Source organism: Copidosoma floridanum, unplaced genomic scaffold, assembly GCF_036245765.1.
Source record: "Copidosoma floridanum isolate Cflo_tuat_1 unplaced genomic scaffold, Cflo_Japanese_pri ptg000001l, whole genome shotgun sequence".
Taxonomy (NCBI): domain Eukaryota; kingdom Metazoa; phylum Arthropoda; class Insecta; order Hymenoptera; family Encyrtidae; genus Copidosoma; species Copidosoma floridanum.
The window spans coordinates 22,203,676-22,225,000 of record NW_028321878.1 but is presented as its reverse complement, the minus strand read 5'-3'; the positions used below and the strand labels follow the sequence as shown (position 1 = coordinate 22,225,000).

Sequence of the window (21,325 nt, the reverse complement as noted above, 5' to 3'; positions counted from 1 at the left end):
AGGGCAAACTTTAGCCAGGTATCCTACTCATTCTGCTCTAAGTACATTTTTAAATATTCTACTAAAGAGTGGTGGCTTCTCTCAATGGAGTCCATGGTTTGAGGTCCAAACTCTGTGGATTTAAATTGTTTAATTTTGAATATCTTGGTAAATCTTTGCATTAATTAAATTTGGAAATTTAATCCTTGATCTGTCTTTATTATCTTGGGGCATCCAAATCAGCAATTTAATTCCAGGGCAAAGTGGGTGGCCACTGTTTTGGTGGTGGCATCAGGTAAAGGGAGGGCGTCTGAGTAATTCGTCAAGTTATCTTGGATTATTAAGATATACTGGTTGCCAACTGTGGTTATGAAGAGTCTTCCTACGACATCTATTTCAATTACTTCAAAGGCTTCTTCGGGAGTAGTCGTTATAATTATAGGAAATTTGGTTTTAACACGAACTAATTTTTTTCGTTGATACTCTCTACAAGTTCGTACGTATTCTGAAATGTCTTCTTTCATACCATCCCAAAAATATTTCTCACGTATTCTGCTATAGGTCTTCGCTATGTCTTTATATCCTCCTATCTGGGAATCATAGGCCTCATTAATTATTTCTAGTCTGTTGTCAAGCAAAAGAATAGTAACCTCGCCAGTACAAATAGTGAGTTGTAAATTTCCTATCTTCCAGTCTTGTTATAACGAATATTCAATAGCTAACCAGTGAAGCTTTTCTAATCCATCCCCTATTTTAGCTATACTCACAGTAACTATTCTTAAATTAATCATCACGTCCCTTAATCGTTTAAGGCATTCTACCACCGTAATGACCATGGGTGCGTCTTCTGCTTCGTTCTTTACAAATAGGGAGAAAACTATCCGTTCATTGTATAAATCTGTCTGTAAGATGGAACCTATTCCGGGGTTTTCAAGTCTTAATTTCATAGCATCAATCATGTTCAAGTCCTTTAGTTGTTTGCACACAATTGTTTTGTCTCTACAATCTACTGACATGAAATGCGCGATATTGTCTTTTCTCATAAGCAACTGATCTCTCGAAAACTTAATATGCTCAATAACCAAAACTCATTTTTTATTTTTGTCCCTATCGTCATGCCTATCGTCGTCGATTATCACCTTTTTATTACCTGTCGTCTGCCCTTAACCCTTAAGATTTTCTTTTCTCTTATTGTTTCTTGCTTTTTCAGGAGCGTCCCCCTTTTCCTTTATGGGCTCCCAGGCTCCATTTATTTCTTGAGCCTCTACCTGTGCCAGCTTGAGTACCAGGGGCAAACCATCAGCACAGGTGCTCCCTATCTTTCTACCCTTTTTAACTAGAGCTTCTACCTGTGCCGGCTTGAGTAGCAGGGGCAAACCATCAGCACTGGCGCTCCCTATCTTTTTTTTTTGTGTGTCTAGAGCTTCTACCTGTGCCGGCTTGTGTACCAGGGGCAAACCATCATCGCAGGTGCTCCCTATCTCTCTACTTTTTCTTAGCTGATGTTGCGGACTAGACTTTGGTGGTGTCTTACACACTGGCACCAGATTTGGCAGGCCTTTCGAACCCATTGGCGCTGCCGTACGGGCGAGAATGGACCCTAGTCCATTGTTCATGCGTATTAGTTCGTAATCCGTGTGTCTTTCTGTTTTTAGGACGTCTGTTTCTGCGGGGATCGCTTCGTCAGTGGGTGTATTAGGCCTAGTTTCATTGGAGGAAATATCAGAAAGGGTTGTTTTCGTGGTGTCTATATAAAAAGCCCTATCAATTATAATCTCCTGGGAGGTGTATTCGGGGCAGTTAAGAGCAGGTGGGAGCACCGGATTTTGTGAGAGCACATCTGCATTGGAATTTATTTTTCCTGTTTTATAAACAACGGTATAGTCATACTCGTGCAATTTTATTTTCCAACGCGCTACTCGCGTAGTTGGATCTTTAATGGAATGTAACCAGACTAGGGGCCTGTGATCGGTTACTAACGTAAATTTTTGCCCAAATAAGGTCGAAAATGTTTCACGGCAAAAACCATAGCGAGCAATTCTTTCTCGGTAGTGGTATATTTAATTTCTGCGGAATTCAAACTTTTCGAGGCATACGCAATAGGTAGGTCTTTACCAATTTTCCTCTGACTTAGGATGGCTCCTAAGGCAAGATCAGAGGCGTCTGTAGTTACAATGAAGGGTCGCGTGAAATCAGGATATTGTAAAAGGGGTTAGGTACATAAAATTTTCTTAAATGTTTTGAATGCTTCTATCGGTGGACTTTGCCAAATAAATGAAACACCTTCTTTTAAGAATGAGTTTAGAGGGATTGCAATTTTTGAAAAGTCTGGAATAAAACAGCGATAGTAGCCCACCAGTCCCAGGAATTGTTTAATATTTTTTCGCGGTCTTAGGTATGGAAAATTTAGCCAGCGCACAAGTCTTGCTGGGGTCCGGCTTAACTCCCCTTTCTGAAATTATGTGTCCTAAATAAATGACTTCCCTTTTAAGGAACATACATTTGTCCGTTTGTAAGGTTAGTTCTGCGGTTCTCAATCGCCCGAATAATTTTCTCGATTTTTCATTGTGTTCCTGAAGTGAAACTGCATATATTACAATGTCATCTATATGTACAAACAATTTGATGCCTTGAAGGCCGCTTAGGATCTGATCCATTAAGGCTTGGGAAGTTACAGGGGCTTCCTTAAGACCTATAGCCATACGCTTATGTTGAAGGTGTTGAAAGGGAGTAGAAAAAGCAGTCTTTGGGGCGTCTTTTGGATCTATGGCCACCTGATGGAAACTGGAGGCCAAATCAAGGGTTGAAAAGTATTTGCATCCACCTAATTGGTCCAAAATTTCAATTATATTTGGTGAGGGATATGCGGGTGCGACCGTCTCCTCATTTAATGCACGAAAGTCAATAACCAACCTCCAACGTTTCTTCCCCTGCGAATCGAATTTTTTGGGGATCATCCAAACTGGGGAGTTATAGGGTAAATCCGATTCTTTAATTATATCATTATTTATTAAATCTTTAACTTGGTTTTGAATCTCGTCGCGCAAATGAGAAGGATGACGATATTGTTTTATGTTAATGGGTATATTATCAGTAGTGGGTATTTGATGTTGAATGTAAATGGTTTGACTTAACTTGTCTCCGTGTAGATGAAATTGATACGGAAAGGATGAAACCAATTGAAATGCGTCGTTTCACTCCTCATTTAGCCCGTCCAGATTTAAATTTTGTTCAATTTTAGATATTCTGGTTTACCGATCTACTTGTGTTTGGATCTGTGACCTGCCCTTGGCAGTCCTTACCGGTATTATCGTGTTATAATATGATTCCAAATTGATGGAGGGTATAGATAAATTGATATTTTTAGATGTAGTGTTAGCGATGAAAGGGTGTGAAAATCCCCTATTGTTTTTAACAAGACACTTTCCCCCGTAAATTCTTGGTCCAGCCTCCAACTGCTAAGGTTAACCAGCAGCTGCTAAGTATTAAAAATATAATTAGATTAGGGATACAACAAAATAACAGTGTGCTAAAGATTGTAAATGATACAACCTGATGCTTAGTTTGTAAGTTATTTTATGTAAAATTTTAGCCCAAAGGGGCATAAGTACTTCGCAAAACTGTGCAAAGGGGATAGACGAGCATAACAGCAGGATTTGATGTAAAACGTGGGGGCCTCTGGCAAGAGTTATCCTCGTGGCCATTAAGCCAAATGAGTCATCATGATTCTCAGAAAGTGGTAGCGTTGCCATAAAAGAACACTAGCTCCCGGGACCGTCCAGGCTGAGGTGCTACCTCGAGTGTAAGAGAATTGAAGAAAATGTGCCAGTTGTCCCCTTCTACTCTGATTTAATGTACGCGTGGAGAACCACTAGAAATGGCAGAGAGAAAAAGAGGTAAGGAGAAAAACTGGGGATGCAGCAGGCATGTAGTGGCGGGAATGCAGCGGGCAAGCGAGTCAGTTGGGTTGCGAGTGAGTGAAAGATAGGTTAATTGTACTCTATTTTTATACGTATATTTTATTAACAAATAAAATATAAATTTGTTCATTAATATATTTTTCTCTGTTCTGTTTTATCCCATATCGTTTCCTCATGACAATCAATGCATAGTTTCAACAACAGAGATGCTATTGATTCAAGAAGAAATCAACAACAATCTCAAACGCAGGGCAATCATACCACTAATAGGAAATGGTTTACGATGGCTATTCAGAACCACAGATAATAAGGATAGGAAAGAAATAGAAAATATGGTGGATAAAACGGCTAATAGTACAAAAAAAAATGAAATGAAATGAAATATGAAAAAAAAACAACAAGAAATAAAGAGAAAAAATAAAATAAAATAAAAAAAAAAACAACAAACCAGGGGGGATAAATGGGTCATGGGACCCACGGTAAAAACAAAGTTCTTTAAACGTGAGATAAGTATAGACACAATTTCTCAGGTAACAAGGGGGTCGCCAGACCCACAGGTAGAACGAAGCTCTGTAATCGTTAGTACTGCATTCATGTTGTTTACTAAAACAAACACTTGAAAAACGAATAAAAAAAAAATAAAAAAATAAAATAGTTTACTACTCACGATGGTTGAACTTCGTGAGATTGTCGTGCATAAATACAGTACTCACGAAGTTCAACCATCGTGAGTAGTAAACTATTTTATTTTTTTATTCTTTTTTATTCGTTTTTAAAGTGTTTGTTTTAGTAAACAACATGAATGCAGTACTAACGATTACAGAGCTTCGTTCTTCCTGTGGGTCTGGCGACCCCCTTGTTACCTGAGAAATTGTGTCTATACTCATCTCATGTTTAAAGAACTTCGTTCTTACCGTGGGTCCCATGACCTATTTATCCCCCCTGGTTTGTTGTTTTTTTTTTATTTTATTTTTTTTCTCTTTATTTCTTGTTTTATTTTTTTTCATATTTCATTTTATTACATTTTTTTTCATTTTTTTGTATTTCCTTTATTTAATATCTTTCTTATTTTCATATTTAATCTTTTTTTTTTCATTCCCTTTTTTTTTTTTTTTTTTAATTTATATAATTATGTGATATTGTAACATAATTAGTTAGTCGAATTCAAAATCTTAAAAACCATTGATACGTTGTGCAACTCTATCGTATATGTTTATTATAATAATTTATTTATTAAATAATTTATTTATAACAGTAATTATTAGCATTACTGTAATGCCAACAAAAATCTCAGGTGGAATAAAAATCGGTCGGTATTTTATGCATTTAAATGCATAAAATACAAATATTTAATGCGTAATAACGCGCCTTACTATGTTTAATCTACATAACCATATTTATGCTAATTAAATTTTTTTTTTTTTTTTTTTTTTTTTAACACAAATCCACAATTTATCATGAATTAAATGTAGTATCAGTGAATGCATATAAAAATGGAATATTATAGTTACGAACCGCACGATAAGTACAAGAAACCGAGTTTCTATAGTCGGCAGCGCTCGTAGCAGAGTGGGTAAGGTACTGAACTCATATGCAGGAGGTCGAGGGTTTTTTTTTTTTTTTTTTTTTTTTTTTTTTTTTTTTTTTTTTTTTTTTTTTTTTTTTAGAATTGTAAAAGAAAAAGTAAAATAAAAGTTATTCTGGGTGAATAAAATTGTAATTGGTTTGAAAATTAATTGAGTGGGAGTGTGAAAAGGGAATGGTTGGTAAAGGTGTGCAGAAGAGTAACACGGCACGGTTGGCAGATATACATATATAGTGGGGAGAGGGGGAGTGTATGGAGAACAGTAGGTGAGGGGAACGGGGTAAGGGGGGAAACTTGAAAGGCAGAGACTTTGGGTGAAACCACTTTCGTTTCCAAAAAAAAAAAGTCTGTCGGTTTTAAAATTCCAGCTCCCCGAGTAACGCGACATAAAGAACTTCGTTCTAAAAATAATAGCCAACTTAGCTAACAATAATACAGAAACAAATTGTTGTGACATAAAAAAATCTATGGGATTTTTAGAATAAATAAGACGTAGTTCGATTATAAAACAAACTAACGGAAATCAAGGTTGACGCAGTGGTGAACGTGTTTTAATACACCACACAAATATTACTGCTAAGCATTTAAGCAGATCTATTCTTAAGAGAAGTGAACACTCTGGAAGAAATTCACCCTAGGTTTATTACCCCAGAGATATTTCGCACTTACCTGATCATCATAAATAAAACTAAGCTGGAAGTTATTTTCCCGCTCAAGTATGCCAACTCGATGTCAGAACTAATTAATATTTTAGATTTAGCTATTTTCTTTAAAAAAATCTACCTAGCATACCACATCTTGATTCCACTGATGGATCTTCTCCTATTCGATCTCTATAAAGCTACCCTCTTCCCAACTTAGCAGGAACTGGGAAATACCACTAATAGTTTCACCTACCTATGGCTGAAAAATCTCTACTAAGTCCTAAACAATGATTCTCACTTGTACATGCCGCTATCAGCGGAGAAAAAATGAAAAGGAAAAAAACAGTTAGAAATATCCGAATTTGTGGGGAGACCGGATCCATACCAGATATTAGTACACATTCGGCATGTCAAGTTTGGATGGCTGGTTAATGCACTCAAAAAAGCCCGTGAAATAAAATTAGTACAGTTGGAGGGAACTTACTGGCACAAAGTGTATGCCTAAAACTCATGGATTGTCTAAACCCCAAAGAAACAGCCCTTGTAAATCAGGTGATAAGGAGCGAATGACTATATGACTTGCATTAACGGGATTGGTACATTAGTATTCTATATAGAGTGCAAGGTATACTCAGGCAGTGCCAGGCTATTAACATCATCAGTAACAGTCCAAGAAGGAAATGTAACACCGTTTGGGGGCACCAGCCTGAACATAATTAGAAATACAACAGTTATATAATTGGAAATACAACAATCTTTCGTAATAAACCAAATCTACTAAACCTGTTACAAGAATTACTCCTCAAGGAAAAACTTTTAACAATAAAAAAACAGGGTAAAGTCTTGGAGAAAAAACTAAGAAAGGACACAATGTTACACGACGTAACCTTACAAATCCAAGAGTTACAAACATGCAAAGAATTAAAAATAAAGATAAAAAGAGTTGAAAATAACCTGTGAAAGTATTTAATGAGCCTAATCAGTGCTTTAATAAGCGGCCTTGCGATATGAAAACTCTTTATTTCAGGAGGAGCGTTCTTATTAACTGTTTAGAGTATTCTAGGTAAGGTACAGAATCAGCTAAGTTCGGATTTATAGTCCTAGACAAGTTTACTTCGGCACACACAAGCAGCAGCATAGCCAACACAGCCAACAACCCAAAAAGCAACGGTGAATAATTCAGGAGACAATCATGTAGCGAAGCCTACGGGTTCAACTTAAAGTGCCTACGAAAATATATCTACTTAGTAAAAAGAAAAAAATACGCTCTTATTTATGTAAACAATTAAAAACACTATCTAGGTAGCAATACAACATCCTAAGTAAGGAGGCATCAGCACAACAGCGATGGGAACACACAGGGATAAAAAGTAACAGCTCAAAATCTTCGTACAGCACTAGTAGAGTACCTGCAAAATAAAGAGATGAGCAAATACCAAAAAAAATCACAGCACAAAAACATGATAAAAATTGGCCTTTACTACTATTCAGTACTTTACATTTATTTATAAGTTTTTTTTTTCCTTTCTCGTATAGGTCTTCAGCCCTGCATGATGATCCCCGGCTGGATTGAGAGTCTCCTAGAGCCCCTAACCTCGACGTACACATATGAGAAGGGGCCGTGGCATCAACACCCAACCGTACAGCTTCTGCTGTGGCCTGGCTTTTCGGACCAGATGAGCATGAGTAAAACTGTTGCAAAACGATCTGAAGGATCCAGGTTCAGCTCTTGAGCCACCCAAAGTTGCACTTTTCCAGATGTGTGCACAAGCAGAGATAATAACTACCCTTCCTCTTCTAGAGCAGGTAGTGACAAAAATCCCAGGTCCCCGTCAAAAATCCAGCACGGTGCATTTTAGCATCAGCCTCGAGGGATCTGGAGTAAGCCCAATTCCACATTGCTGGCGTACATATAGGATGCGTTGAATCCCATACTGTAATAAAAAAAAAGGAAAGATTTATTAAAATGAACAAAAAATCCAAAAGAAGAACAACCCCGAACAACATTCAAAAGATAAATTAAATAAATGCATACTCACCCAAAAACAATGACCTCGGTAAATCTAGTAAATATATTCACCGGTTGGCAGTAAGGATGACATGACCCCGGGGCTGTCGTGCTCTGGGTCTCCCTTCCAAACAAGCCCACGTAAGGGTAGAAGAAATAGCAGGAAGCGTTATCCTAAGCGGAGATAAGCGAAGTTGCATTAATATTAAACATTAGGATTAGCACAAGCAAAAAAAAATATAATATCATTGAAGGGTAATAATATCGCAAGTAGAAGGTAAAAAAATAGCAAATACAATGTAACAATAGGAGCAAAAAAAGGACATTGTTACTTATACAAAGAAAACAATTACAAAACAGGTTACCATTCAAAGACAACAAGGTTTTCATTTTCTAGTTTAATATGATAAATCAATACAAAAAAATTGTTTCTTCTCCATTGTCAGCACAAAAAAAATTAGTTAATACATTCAACCTTAATATTAGGAGGTACATAGTAAAAAAATAAAAATACATCAAAAGAAAAATATTATAATCGAGAAGATAAGGCTCAACCGTAGTGCTTGGTAATCACAAAGATACTGGCACAACCAGCAAGTCTCTGCAACACAGCAATGAGACCCATAAACAAAACAAAGCAATATTGACAAAGAAGAAGAAAAAAATATTATAGAGAGAAGTATAAACATGTAAAGCTGGGATATGAACTGGCCAAAAAGCAGTGCAATTAGGTCCAACGCCCACTCAGAATACCATAATAATATTTAACGAGCGAACTTCAATGCTTGAAGTATGGCATAGCACATACAGAGCAATAAAAGTCAAGCGTCTACGATTCCCTTCCAAAAACGGCGATACCCTGCCAGCCAGAAAGTAATCGGCAGCTTCCGAGTCCTATAGTTATGTACATATAACTTTCTGGCTGGCAGGGTATCGCCGTTTTAAGAAGGGAATACTACTAGTACTAGGGAATACTACTTCCTTTGGAAGGGAAAACTAACTAGTGTGTATATATATATATATATATATATATATATATATATATATATATGCTAGTAGGCTTCGCTCCCCTGCATACTCTGTGCACCAACTTCCAGAAGACATTGATTTATTTTGGAAATCACACCAAATTAATCAATGTAATTAAACACTGCTATAAAAAGATTAAATATTGTTTCTCTAAAAGATAATCAACGTTTTTATTGGAAATTATTATTAAATAAAGTAAAAGGAGTGACATCATGAGTAAATTTAAGAAAATATAATGAAATTTTTCATGAAACATTTTAAGGTACTTTTATTGCAGTGGGATAACTGGAATATCATACTTGAGTTGATAATATTTTCAAAGCTAATATTATAATGCCTTATCAGTTGAGACAATTTTTTACATAGTTTTTACTTTCAGGAAATATTTTTGGTGAAAATATGTGGACTAAATATAAAACCCATTAAACAAGAGATTTTATTTTTGATAAAAAAAAATCTTGGCTTTTGCACATAACTCAAATTCTTGCTGTGGAATACAAGTTTTGTAAATCGTTTAATTTACTCAAACGTAAAAATATGAAATTATGTACAAAAAACAGGTAATTAAAAGGAAATTGCTTTTTGTGAAAAAATTATCAAATTGCTCAAGAAAAGCGTGGAAAGAAAATTAGGGGGAGGCAATGATATAATATTATTATTCTTTAAATAATAAAGTTTAAAAGGAGATGAAAGGAAAACAAAAACTTGATACTGTATTGATAAAGCGACGTTTAAAGGAGTTGACCAATCCGACGATAATATCTACATCAATTTTCCGATGGAAGTACTAAATAATGTTAAATAAACAGAAAGTCTTTCTATTTAATATATGGAATAGATACCTACGTAAAATTAGAATTGAAGATTTTTTAAACTGATGATCTTTGACTATTGATCTTACGAAAATGTGTAACTGAAGTATATTTTTCATTTTATCTTGACAACTCTACCGCGTTTCACCGGAAGACCAAACCACACATGCAAAGAAATACAATTTTTAAGTTTTGATCTTCATCCTACACCTAAGAAATCAACCAGCGATCTTGTGCACACTAGCTGAGTACCCTACCCACTCTACTACGAGCAACCCCTGTTATAAATTAATCTTTTTCTCCTAGTTCTAGTGCAATTTGTAACTTATCTTCAAGTTTAATATTTAGTTACTATTGATTAATTAATTTTTTATTCAATTGTACATTGCATTTATTGATTAACTATTTATTTAACGTAAAAAGAAGTTCTTTAAAAACTTAGATATAAGCGTTTCTTATGTTATCTGATTCTTTGAGGTATAAATGTTATACATTCATTATGTACGAGCAATTGACGGTGAAACTTAGTTCAGTTTCTTAGTATTTAAATTAATAAATAAACAAAGCTTTAAGCAGCTAATACCCAATGACTCAAAGCTATCGCTTGGCCAAACATTCATTTATTTATTTATTAATCATTTAACATTTTAAGAGTCTTAGCCTTAGTAAGTTGAAGCGCTCGCTTGTGTGCGCTTTCATTTATTTGCGAAATATGTTACATTTCGAGAGCGTATTCTACTGTCAAGTAATTCGAAGTGCTTCCCTGGCCACAGTATTAGATATTTATTAAGTATTGATTCGATCGTTTCAGAGCCTTCTCCCAAGAAATTTGAATTGCTCGATTGTGTGCGCTTTTATTTATTAAGTAAATACACTCATTTATATAATAAACTTAACAATTATAATAACTGAATACAAAAAGCCTTATAAAGTTATAATATAATTTTAGAACTGTTCTTATGTTTGCTTATGTTTCTTTTTGGTTGCTACTTTTTTAATTTTTTTCTTTATTACACAGGTTTCTACCCCACCGAAGAGGTACCGTCTATAGCGCGTTGGATTTTTTATTGAAACTATTGTGTTTTTTGCCAAAGTGTCTAAAGAATAATAATATTTTGACATTTTTTTAGAATACATAACATGTCATATTTTTAGTTTAAAAAAAATGTAATTCAGTTTACTTACACATTAGTTTCAACTGTGGACTTCCCTCGCCAAGAGACCTTTTTTGGACTTATCCATCTTATTTCTAATTCTTTGGTAATGTTAACTTTCATATGTTGATAGTATCAACCGTAGCTTACCTTTTACTTGTGTTATTTAAATGTTATTCTCAATTTAGTATAAATCGTACTTACTCAGATGTTTATCTTGTCTTTTATTTAGGAAGCAAAGCTTTTAAGTGTGCAGAGTCGTTATGATTCTGTAAGTTCGGCCTATTCCAGATTATGCTGAGACTTCCTTTTCTTTGTTATTAATTTTTTATATCAACTGAAATCAATTTGATATTAAAATTAATAATAAATCGTGGTATGTGATCCCATTAGGTCGTTGGGGATTAGCCGCTTGGAATTTTGGTAATTAATAAAAAAATAAAAGTGCGGCCAAGTAAGCACACTGGGTCGTTGGGGATTAGCCGCTTTGAATTTTGCTTACCAATAAATAAAATAAAAGTGCGGCCAAGTAAGCGCACTGGGTCGTTGGGGATTAGCCGCTTGAGATTTTGCTTACTAATAAATAAAAAAAAGTGAGGCCAAGTAAGCGCACTGGGTCGTTGGGGATTAGCCGCTTGGAATTTTGGTAATTAATAAATAAAAAAAAAGTGCGGCCAAGCAAGCGCACTGGGTCGTTGGGGATTAGCCGCTTGAGATTTTGCTTACCAATAAATAAAAAAAAGTGAGGCCAAGTAAGCGCACTGGGTCGTTGGGGAATACTTCAAATCTTCAAACAATAGAATACAATGATGGGACTAGTATATAATAGTTTTTATTAATAATATTTTTGATTTACAAACTATCTTTTTCAACTTAAATACGTACATTATTTTCATTTTTGCGACTTGATAAAGGTACTTATAAAGATTTCTATGAACTACGTGAATTTTATGCCACTGGCGTTCCCCAATACGTTTCTATTTTTTAACACAGGCTGGGGCACTACATATCATTCTCGAAGCCAATCGGCTCTGGGCACAAAGACACTAGCGCCAACTTGTAGCTGGATGGTGAGTCCATGTTGTTACGAAAATACATGGAGTAGCATGCTTGACTAAAGTCAATAGTTTTTGTCATTATATCAAGATCCTTCCTTATAGTCCGATGATCTCAAATAGAATCTCTAACTCCTTAACTTTACGATAGCATTTATTTCAGCATAAGATTTTGCTTTAATAAGTTGTAAAAAAGATGTATATCTTTTTGTTGCTTGGGCCTGTGAGCTACATTGCGTGTGTTAGTACTACTAAGTATGCTTCATCTCTCTCATACACTATACTAACACATACAATGTAGCTCTCATATACAAGCAACAAAGGGATATACATCTTTTTTACAACTTATTGAAGCGAAATCTCATGCTCCGAAAAATATCATCGTGAAGTTAAGGAGTTAGAGATTCTAATGAAGATAATCGGGCTTTAAAGAAGAATCTTGATTTTAATAAAAAAAATTATTGACTTTAGGCAACCATGTTACTCCATGTATTTTCGTAACCACTAGGTACTTTAAAATCTGGAAGATTCAAAAAATTACTATAAGGGTTACAGTGGAAAGCTGATCTCTCACTTAATAAATTCTTTATTTTTCGATTTTGATGTTGATTTAATCTAGATAAATGTTCAGTGTGATTTTTATGACGCCTAAAATTGTATTCATTGGATGTATTTGAAGTTCTTCTTCCTATTCGACTTCTTGCGACTTTTGGTATAGTTAAGACTTTTGTGAGCCATTAAGGTAATTTTTTTCAACTTTATTAGGTTGTAATATATTTGTTGGCAAGATAGTTCAACGTCCAATCACCCTGAAAACGACCAGTGACCTTTTTTAAGTAAACTCATTCTTGACTAAAATTTCCAACAAACGTGATTGCCTCTATCTCAGGGTGATCTTCTTTAGCCTGTTATTGTAGCACCACACTGATCAGGAGAAAAACTACAACGTTTAAAGCTTTGGAGCTAGTTGTAGAGCTCTTTCCCAACATCTCCTAGTGTTACGTCAGAGACGTTGGTGTCTCAAGCACTTTTTTTTGCAGACTTAGTTGTTTTAAAAGTCTGAGGTGGAGGGATTGGTTCGTGATGCTTGTCCGTTGAAGACTGTCCCGTTGGCTCAATTTTATTTTTCCTTCATAGCTGCTAGGTTCTTCCAGCGCAGACCTTGGAGAGAATTGGTGATTTCTGGTTGAATGCTTTAAGTTGAGAGGATAACATAGTGTCGTCGGTAACCGGGGTTTCCAACCTTATGACGAACAACTACGCTCGTGACGTCTGCCAGTGAATGACTGACTTGGTTTAATAGTGGCTGGCTTTACATTGTCTTTTAGTCGACAAATCATTTCCGGAAATGGTAGGAAAAATGTATTTGTTGGCAAAGTAGTTTAAATTTAGATAGCACTTAAAAGAACCGATGAGATTGATGGTTAAGTAGGAAATGTAAATACTTATAATGGCCCTGAAAAGCGCCAGTGGTGAAATTTCCAGTTATTCCTTATTATTACTCTTGATTATAGAGAGCCAGCTGCGGGTAGCTTGACTCTTATCCTTGGAGTCTCCGTGTATGGAGACCATACTGGAGGGAGGTACGCCGCTGACCAAAGAATATCTCGTCTTCAGGTCGTTCCCCGTATAACCAACCACTCATCGTTAGTCGGAAAAGTGGTCCTGGAGAATACCTTCTCTGTAGGTATGCCGTTGGGACGACCACTAAGAAGGCCGTTGTGGCTGCCCGTACTTGTCAGAGCTGTCTTACCTGACTTGCATTAGAAGTAGAAAATACTCTGGTGGCACTAGGCCGGATGGTTAAACGGCCACAAAGCGCTGAAGTGTTGGAGCAGGTTGTGCTCAGGCTAGACACGTCTCCCAGTATTCCACCGGAGACGCTGACCATCCGACCACCTATTTTTCCGTGGCACTCGGTTACCTTGGCGATCCGGAGTAAAAACCGATTTATTTCGCTTGCCCATGAAAGAAGAGTTTCATCGGTAGACAGGATGCCCTGTTGCACGGCTATCGGATCCTACTGAGCTAAAACGCAAAGCTAGCTTATTTCGGAATCATCAAGAATCCGTATACAAAATTTCAGGAAAATCAGTTCAGTAGTTTTCGTGGTTAACAATTACAACGGTTTTAGCGACTTTGCTTAATATTTTAGTAAGACGTTTGCAAATTATTGCAAAACTGTGAGAAGAGCCGCGATTGCCTTTTTATTTTAGAGATCCTGTTAAATCTTACGGTAAATAAATGCATTACTTTTAAAAAATAGTTACATTTCCGACTATACAGACAAAACCACTTTTTCATAATCACGAGATTTAACTTTTGGGAGTCAGACCAAGAAAAGTAGAACAAGAGGTTTTTCCGAAGTTTTTTGCTATAGTTGCAGTCGTGTATGAACTATACACACTGACGTATGAAGCTTTTCCATGCCTGAAAGACTCAACGACTCTCTCCTTTTTTGCTTTCTTTGGTTATGTTCAGCTAATAGCTCCCCCACGCGACTTTTTTAAAGTATAAATTATCATGACTGTATAGTGAGTGTCTACCGAAAAGCAAAAGAATTTTCATTTCACCTGGGGGTCCATCGACCCCTGACAGCTAATTTTTTTAATTATGTATTTGTTGATTTAACAAAACTTATCTTTATAATCAAGTACGTACGTTTGTACTTTTATGACGCGATATAAATTGGATATAATATTTCTTGCGAGTGATCACAATCTTGTACCAGTGTGTCAAACACTGGCGATTTATCGCCAAACTGGCTATTTTCAGCCTTGCGTGGCGATTTTTTTTCGTTGAGTGGCTATGGCATATTTTTTTGGTTGTAACATAAGCTAGGGTGGCGATTTTTTGCCTGCATTTCTGAATTCTGACGAGTGTGGCCAAATAATTCCATGTATATATGTAAATATACGTTAAAATGCGTTTTTTTTTTCTTTTAAGTACCGTACACGGAAGGATCGCACTTGAAGTCGATTGTTGATCTTGAATATCGAAAAGGGATCTTTTATGGTTTCAGTATATCATCTCCCGACAACTTACCAGCAACTTTATCGTGTCTTAAGATATCGTATGCCATATTCAAGTTGCCGATAAATTGTTGGAGAGCAATACTGAAACACACTCTTATTGGTTGGTTACGGACTTTACAAAAATTGATATCTACCAAATACGATCCTTTCCAAACCTTAGACAATATATATTCTCTAAGTTTTGAACGTAACACATGGTAGCCATCGAAGAAAAAAACACGGTTGGCCCTGATAGTTCATTGACTTTGTCAGCTTTCTCACACAGGAAGGAGATACTTTCTCATAAATATGTGTAAGATTGCCAAATTATAAGGTTTCAACTAATCAGAAGACTCCTTTCGCTCTATATTAGTTCTCTGATAAGTCGAAACTTTTAGTGTATTTGTAACACTGCTTCTTGACCTGAAATAAAACGAGGCGCCAACGCAGCGCTAGCAAATCTCGATCGCACTCGTCACCCTTGTCCCTCTCACCTCTTGGATTTCTGCTCCTGAAAAAGGGGGATAGGCGCGGGAGTTCTCCCGTTCTACGGGAAGAGCTATTAATTTACACACAACAAATTAATACCTTTCACTATTTCTTTATTTAACACACTTAACACTAATACACAGTATCTCCTTTCACAATACACGACACAACGCTTCACCTCGTCCTCGGGACGGCACTGCAGCGACTTCGCCTCGCACCCCGCGAGCCGCGAGCGCTCGTCCACCACGTCCTGCTTGTCAGGGACCAGGAGGGGCTCCTACTCGTCCTCGACCCACACTACTACGCACACACTCACACTCCGTCCCCCAATCTCTCACACTGCTATACACTCTCTCTCTCTCTCTCTCTCTCTACTCTACTATCTACCCTTATACACGATAACACGCACGAAAAATGGCGGCCCTCCCATGCATCTCGCGGTCTCTCGTACACCTCGTCTCGTCAACCCAAACTCTCTCTCTCGCACTGTCTACAATACAATCTCTCTCTCTCTCTCGCACTGTCTACGCTACACACTACTTCTCTCTCTCTTTCTAGCCTCACCTCCTGGTCAAACGTCCGCGAGTCCAACCCGGCGTGATGTCGTCCGGTGTCCTCGAGCGGGTCGTTCGTCCTGCGGCTTCACCTTTTCTCTTCTCTCTCTTTCAACTCTTCTCTCTCTGCTTCTTCTCTCCGCGGCCATAGTCCTCGACCTGGAGACCTCGTCGTCCGGGGAGAACACAGCAGCTTCTCGTCTCGCACGCACACTCCTCTCTCTTCTCTCAACACTCAACGCAAACGCACCTTCTCAAAAACTCTCTCTCTCAACTCTCGCCACGAAATCCCGCAACCACCGAAGCTCTCGCTGCTCGCGCTTAAGCGTGCAGCTCGAGGCTCTACTCCAGACTCACTCACGATCTCTTGCTCAAGCAATGGCCGCCGCCACTGCCACCGCCACGTATCTCCTCTCGCAGTCACTCTCATACATAGCAGCTGCTGTGTCTCGGTAGTCGCGTTCGCACCTTCCTTGTTCTTTTCCGCTGGCGCTGCTGTGTCTCTGCATCTCAACGATTTGTCCGTTGGCGTCCTCGTCCCTTCCTCTCAGCGTATATACAGCTCCCGAAAAACAAACAGTTCGGAGAAGCGCCAAATTAATGCTCTTTGTATACACGTTGCATCAGCGAGAGCATTTTGGAATATAGAGGCCATTTTGCCTTGTTACATATTTCAAATCGCAGAATTGATTTTGATACGTCACAAAATTCTAATAGTGGGCGCCCGACTTCGGCCAATTGAAACTTATCAAAATCAATAAATCTCTCGAGCGCCTCGGTTGCCCGAATTTTTAAATACGCTCTTTATCACAAATCATCATCTCTCTGAGTGAGAAGGTTGACAAAGTTAATAAATTAGGCCCTTTATATCGTACCGTCTTTTGCGTTTTGTTCGGTTGGTGAAAACGTCGTTTTAGGTTGATTGACTTATAAATGTAAGTGATAAACTACGTAAATAGTTTAAATATTATTGATAACATTAAAATCTTTTAAATTAACTCTTTTCTTTTAGATATATTTACTTTAATTTGAGAAGCAAATGATATAAGTTATAATAACTTATAATGACTTCCAGGAAGTCTAGTCAAGAAACACTCAGACGTGTTTTTGTTTACAATCCAGATTGGGAACATGGAGAATGGGCTAAAGGATGGTTGAGAAAAAATCGCACTAGTGATCAAGAAAAACAGGCTTTCTGTTTTGTGTGCAAAAAAAGTCTCCGTGCTCATCTCACTGATTTAAAAAATCATTGCACCAGATGAACACATACAAGACTGGCAGATCAAATCGATCTAAAGTGACAACCAACAATAGCATCTTTGTGCAAATCTCAAGGAAATAAAGATGCGGCAAGTAAGTTCCGTGATCTTCAGTTATCAGCATTTGTGGCTGTGCATACTGCCATTCGAACAGTTGATCACTTAAGTGAAATTCTTAAAATTTTAGAGTTAAAAGATATATACATTTACACCATACTAAATACAATAATTTAATTACACACGTGATAGCTCCTAACATGTTGTTAGAAGTAGTCGATGATGTGGGTGACAGTCCTTTTTCATTTGTATTGGATGAATCGAGTGATATTTCTTCGTTTAAGTACCTATGCATTTGTATTAAGTATTATAGTACAAGTTTGGGTAAAATTATAACTGATTATGTGGGTATGATAGAAGTAAAAAGATCAACGCATGGACTGTTATATAGTGCAATGATAGAGTTTTTTAAGATAAACAGTTTTAAAACAGAAAACCTGATTGGCTCGGGAACTGACGGAGGATCAAATTTATGCAAGAAAAAAAATACGGTATTCACTCTTTTCAAAAAAGTAAACCCCAAAGTACAATTAGTACGCTGCATCAGTCATGCTCTGCATAATGTAGCTTCCGAAGCTTCTACTCATTTTTCTGCAAATGTTGAATTTTTATTAAGTGAAATTTATGCTTGGTTTGGTAAAAGTTCGGTCAGAAAGTATCAATACAAAGCCACATGGAATTTCATTAACCTGGAGACTTTAATGGATTCCAGTGCCATTAACTAATTTCATAAATTTTTATCAATGTCAGAAACTAGATGGTTAGTTAGGTATTTTACTGTTACGGTTATTTTAGAGCATTATGACACTTTGAAACTCATTTTTAATGCGTAGTAAAAAAAGAAAAAGACTACAAAGCTAGATTACTAAACAAAATGTTACAAGATGAGAAAAATAAGTTGTATCTGTTAATTATTAAGCCAATTTTAGCAGAAATAAACAATATTAATACATCGTTTCAAAAAACGAATGTGGACTTGGGTTTAGCGTATAATGATATAGGATGTTTGATTCTTTTTTTGGCTCAAAAAGTTATAAAAATAAATTTCAGCACTGGTGGCTTGGATATAGTTTTAAAAAATGTTAATAATATCTTAGCGTTCATCGATGTGCATGATTGTGATTTCGGTATAGAGTACACAAAGTTGCTTAATGCCCTAAGCATTAATAACGAATCAAAATTAGATATTGAAAACCGTGCATATACTTTTATCAAAAGTCTTCTGCTAGAATCATCAAAAAGATTGCCCGATAATATAGAAATGTATAAAAAATTACGATTTTTATCGCCAACTGTTTGCTTGTCTCATACTTTGAGACCAAAATCTTCTGATTTGCCATTTCAAAACTTATTTATGGATGCTAAAAAACTTGGATTAACAGAAAATCAATGGAATAAGCTTGTCACAGTAGATTGGGTCGCTTTGTACGGTAAAAACGCAGTAGATAGTAGTTATGACTTTTGGCCTGTGGTATATACACATAAAAGTGCTGGAGGTCAACGCGTTTTTCCTGTAATGAATGCAGTAAAAACTAAATGCCGAAATCGGATGTTACTAAAATTGTTAGATTCAATTTTGAGAATTCGAATGAAATTCTACTTGCCCAAGATTTGGTGTAAAGATTTTGTTCCTTCGCCAGCGGTGATCCTTTATTGTAACTATAAGACTGCGTACAATAAGACTTCAGAAACATCTAGTGAACAAAATATTGTAGAAGAAGAGACTGAACTTATAAGCGTATTGCAAGATTATGATGTACCTTGCATCAGTATACCAGAAAAAAATTGAAATGTAAATGAGAGAATCCATAAAAAAATATCCCAAATTTGTTGCCTGTTTAAAAACAAATTTTTTTGATGGGCAAATCTGGGATATTAGGTATTTGTGGATTTCTCATATCCATACACATATTGTTATATGTTTCCAAAGAACTCGTTTATTATAATTAGATTTGTAAGATGTATATATATATGACTATAAGATGCATGTAAGATATCCATGACTATATTTTTTTATAAGAATGCATTAATTCGAAGTAAACTTTTGTTTAACTAATGATAATTTAAAATTTTATCCATTTTCATTCAGTTGTATCTAAACCTTTTAACATTGTGTTAAGTAGTGATAAAATATTATATATGACGCCTAAAGGTTCATTTTCCTTAAGACAAGACATAATTTTTCTATCGAAGTTTTATTTTCACTAGAGTCTGTGATAATCGTACATAATTTAATTAATGTATAACCTTTTTATTACAAATTCTTTAAATATTGATATAATTTTTCTGAGCTTCTATGCAGCATTTAATACTCTTGAAGGAACTCTGATGGTTTTATTTATTTATAATATTGATGAGTTACGTTGGAACATTCTATTCAAGTTTTTTTTTTTTTATGAAGTGAGGAGGGAAAACGCTTGATAGACACCCCGGCTATTCTGTTGGTAGTGTCAGATTCACTCGGTCAGCCTACTGACTAAAAACTGACCCTTAGTACAACTCACTTAGAAGACGAAAGGAACCTAAGAGAAGAAGGAAAATGGAAAATAACAGAGAATTTTGGAGGCCAGCTCGCTCTCATAGGAATAAGAGGAGGGGCACTCACTTATCTGGGCGAAGCTCCAATATTGGCTTGCGCTAGAATAGAGCTGGAGGAGCTTAAATTATGATGTTATGTGCGAGTGATGTATAAGTCTGCTATCTATTGTGTGTTTGGAGACGTACTTGTGATTAGTGTAAATGTTGTACTGAGTTGAGGCTGTAGAAGATGTAGCGGACACATGGTGCTCCTGAGGGGAGCATACGAAATTGAAGTCAGGTTTATTCAGTGAGTCATGAAGATGCGCCCAATAAAAGCATGGAAGATTTAAGATTAAGAGTATTCTGGGGGTCCTTGCGGTTATGCGCAAGAGTGCATAGATGTCTTATAAGGTTGAAGAGACCAGGCTGGATGTTTGCGAGCGCAAAATGGATTCTGAATGCGAGAACAAGGGCTGCTTTAATTGCAGAAACGATGTTGAGGTCCTTTATAATTTGAGTATTCCTTAAGAACCACAAAATATCCAGGGCCGATCTTAATACCTTCATGAAAGGACTTTGTATGAATTCTAATTTCTGTATGAATAATAACTCAGAAGTATTAAAAAAATGGATTATTTAATTTAGCTCATTTCACGTTGTACACGAAAACAAATAGTATGAATTATATAAAATTGCAAAAAAGCATGATGCTTATTAAGATAAAAATTCTAAGTCCACATTTATAACATCGTGGTGAATTCAAAAGTATGACTAGAAATTACGTCCACTCGATACGTTATCATTGTCATCAGCAAGAATTGTATCTAGCCAAGGGCAGGGTAGTGCAGTTAAAAAACTCGAAACAGGAAGGATCAATCAAACACTGAAAATATAATATTACAGTACTTATGACCACGTACATTCTACTTAAACTTGCTGTCATACCATAGTGATTTCCATCACAGTATTCTTAATAATACTGACAGTAACATTTTTACTGTTACGATCATGTAAAAGTTTCACTACGTTATATGGCTGAGATGACTAGACTAAAGCTGTCAGCAGATGTTCTAATGATATTTTTTCAGTCGAAGGTCAACTGATTCACAAGCAGTGAGAAAATCTAGTACCATCATTATTTTATATTGTTATCAATATTGTAGTTACGTTTTAGACACAACTTGCTCCCAACTTGATCCAACTCTTTAATGGTATCAAAGATCTTTAAAACTGTAATTATAAATCC

The 21,325-nt window shown here is 36.3% G+C and overlaps 1 protein-coding gene across 1 annotated transcript in view; it reads left to right on the top strand.

The window, feature by feature from the left end:
* The window catches only part of LOC106640451 (polypeptide N-acetylgalactosaminyltransferase 2-like), a 294,122-nt gene that overhangs the window by 167,753 nt on the left and 105,044 nt on the right, over positions 1-21,325 (top strand). The gene's annotated exons all lie outside the window — the stretch shown is intronic.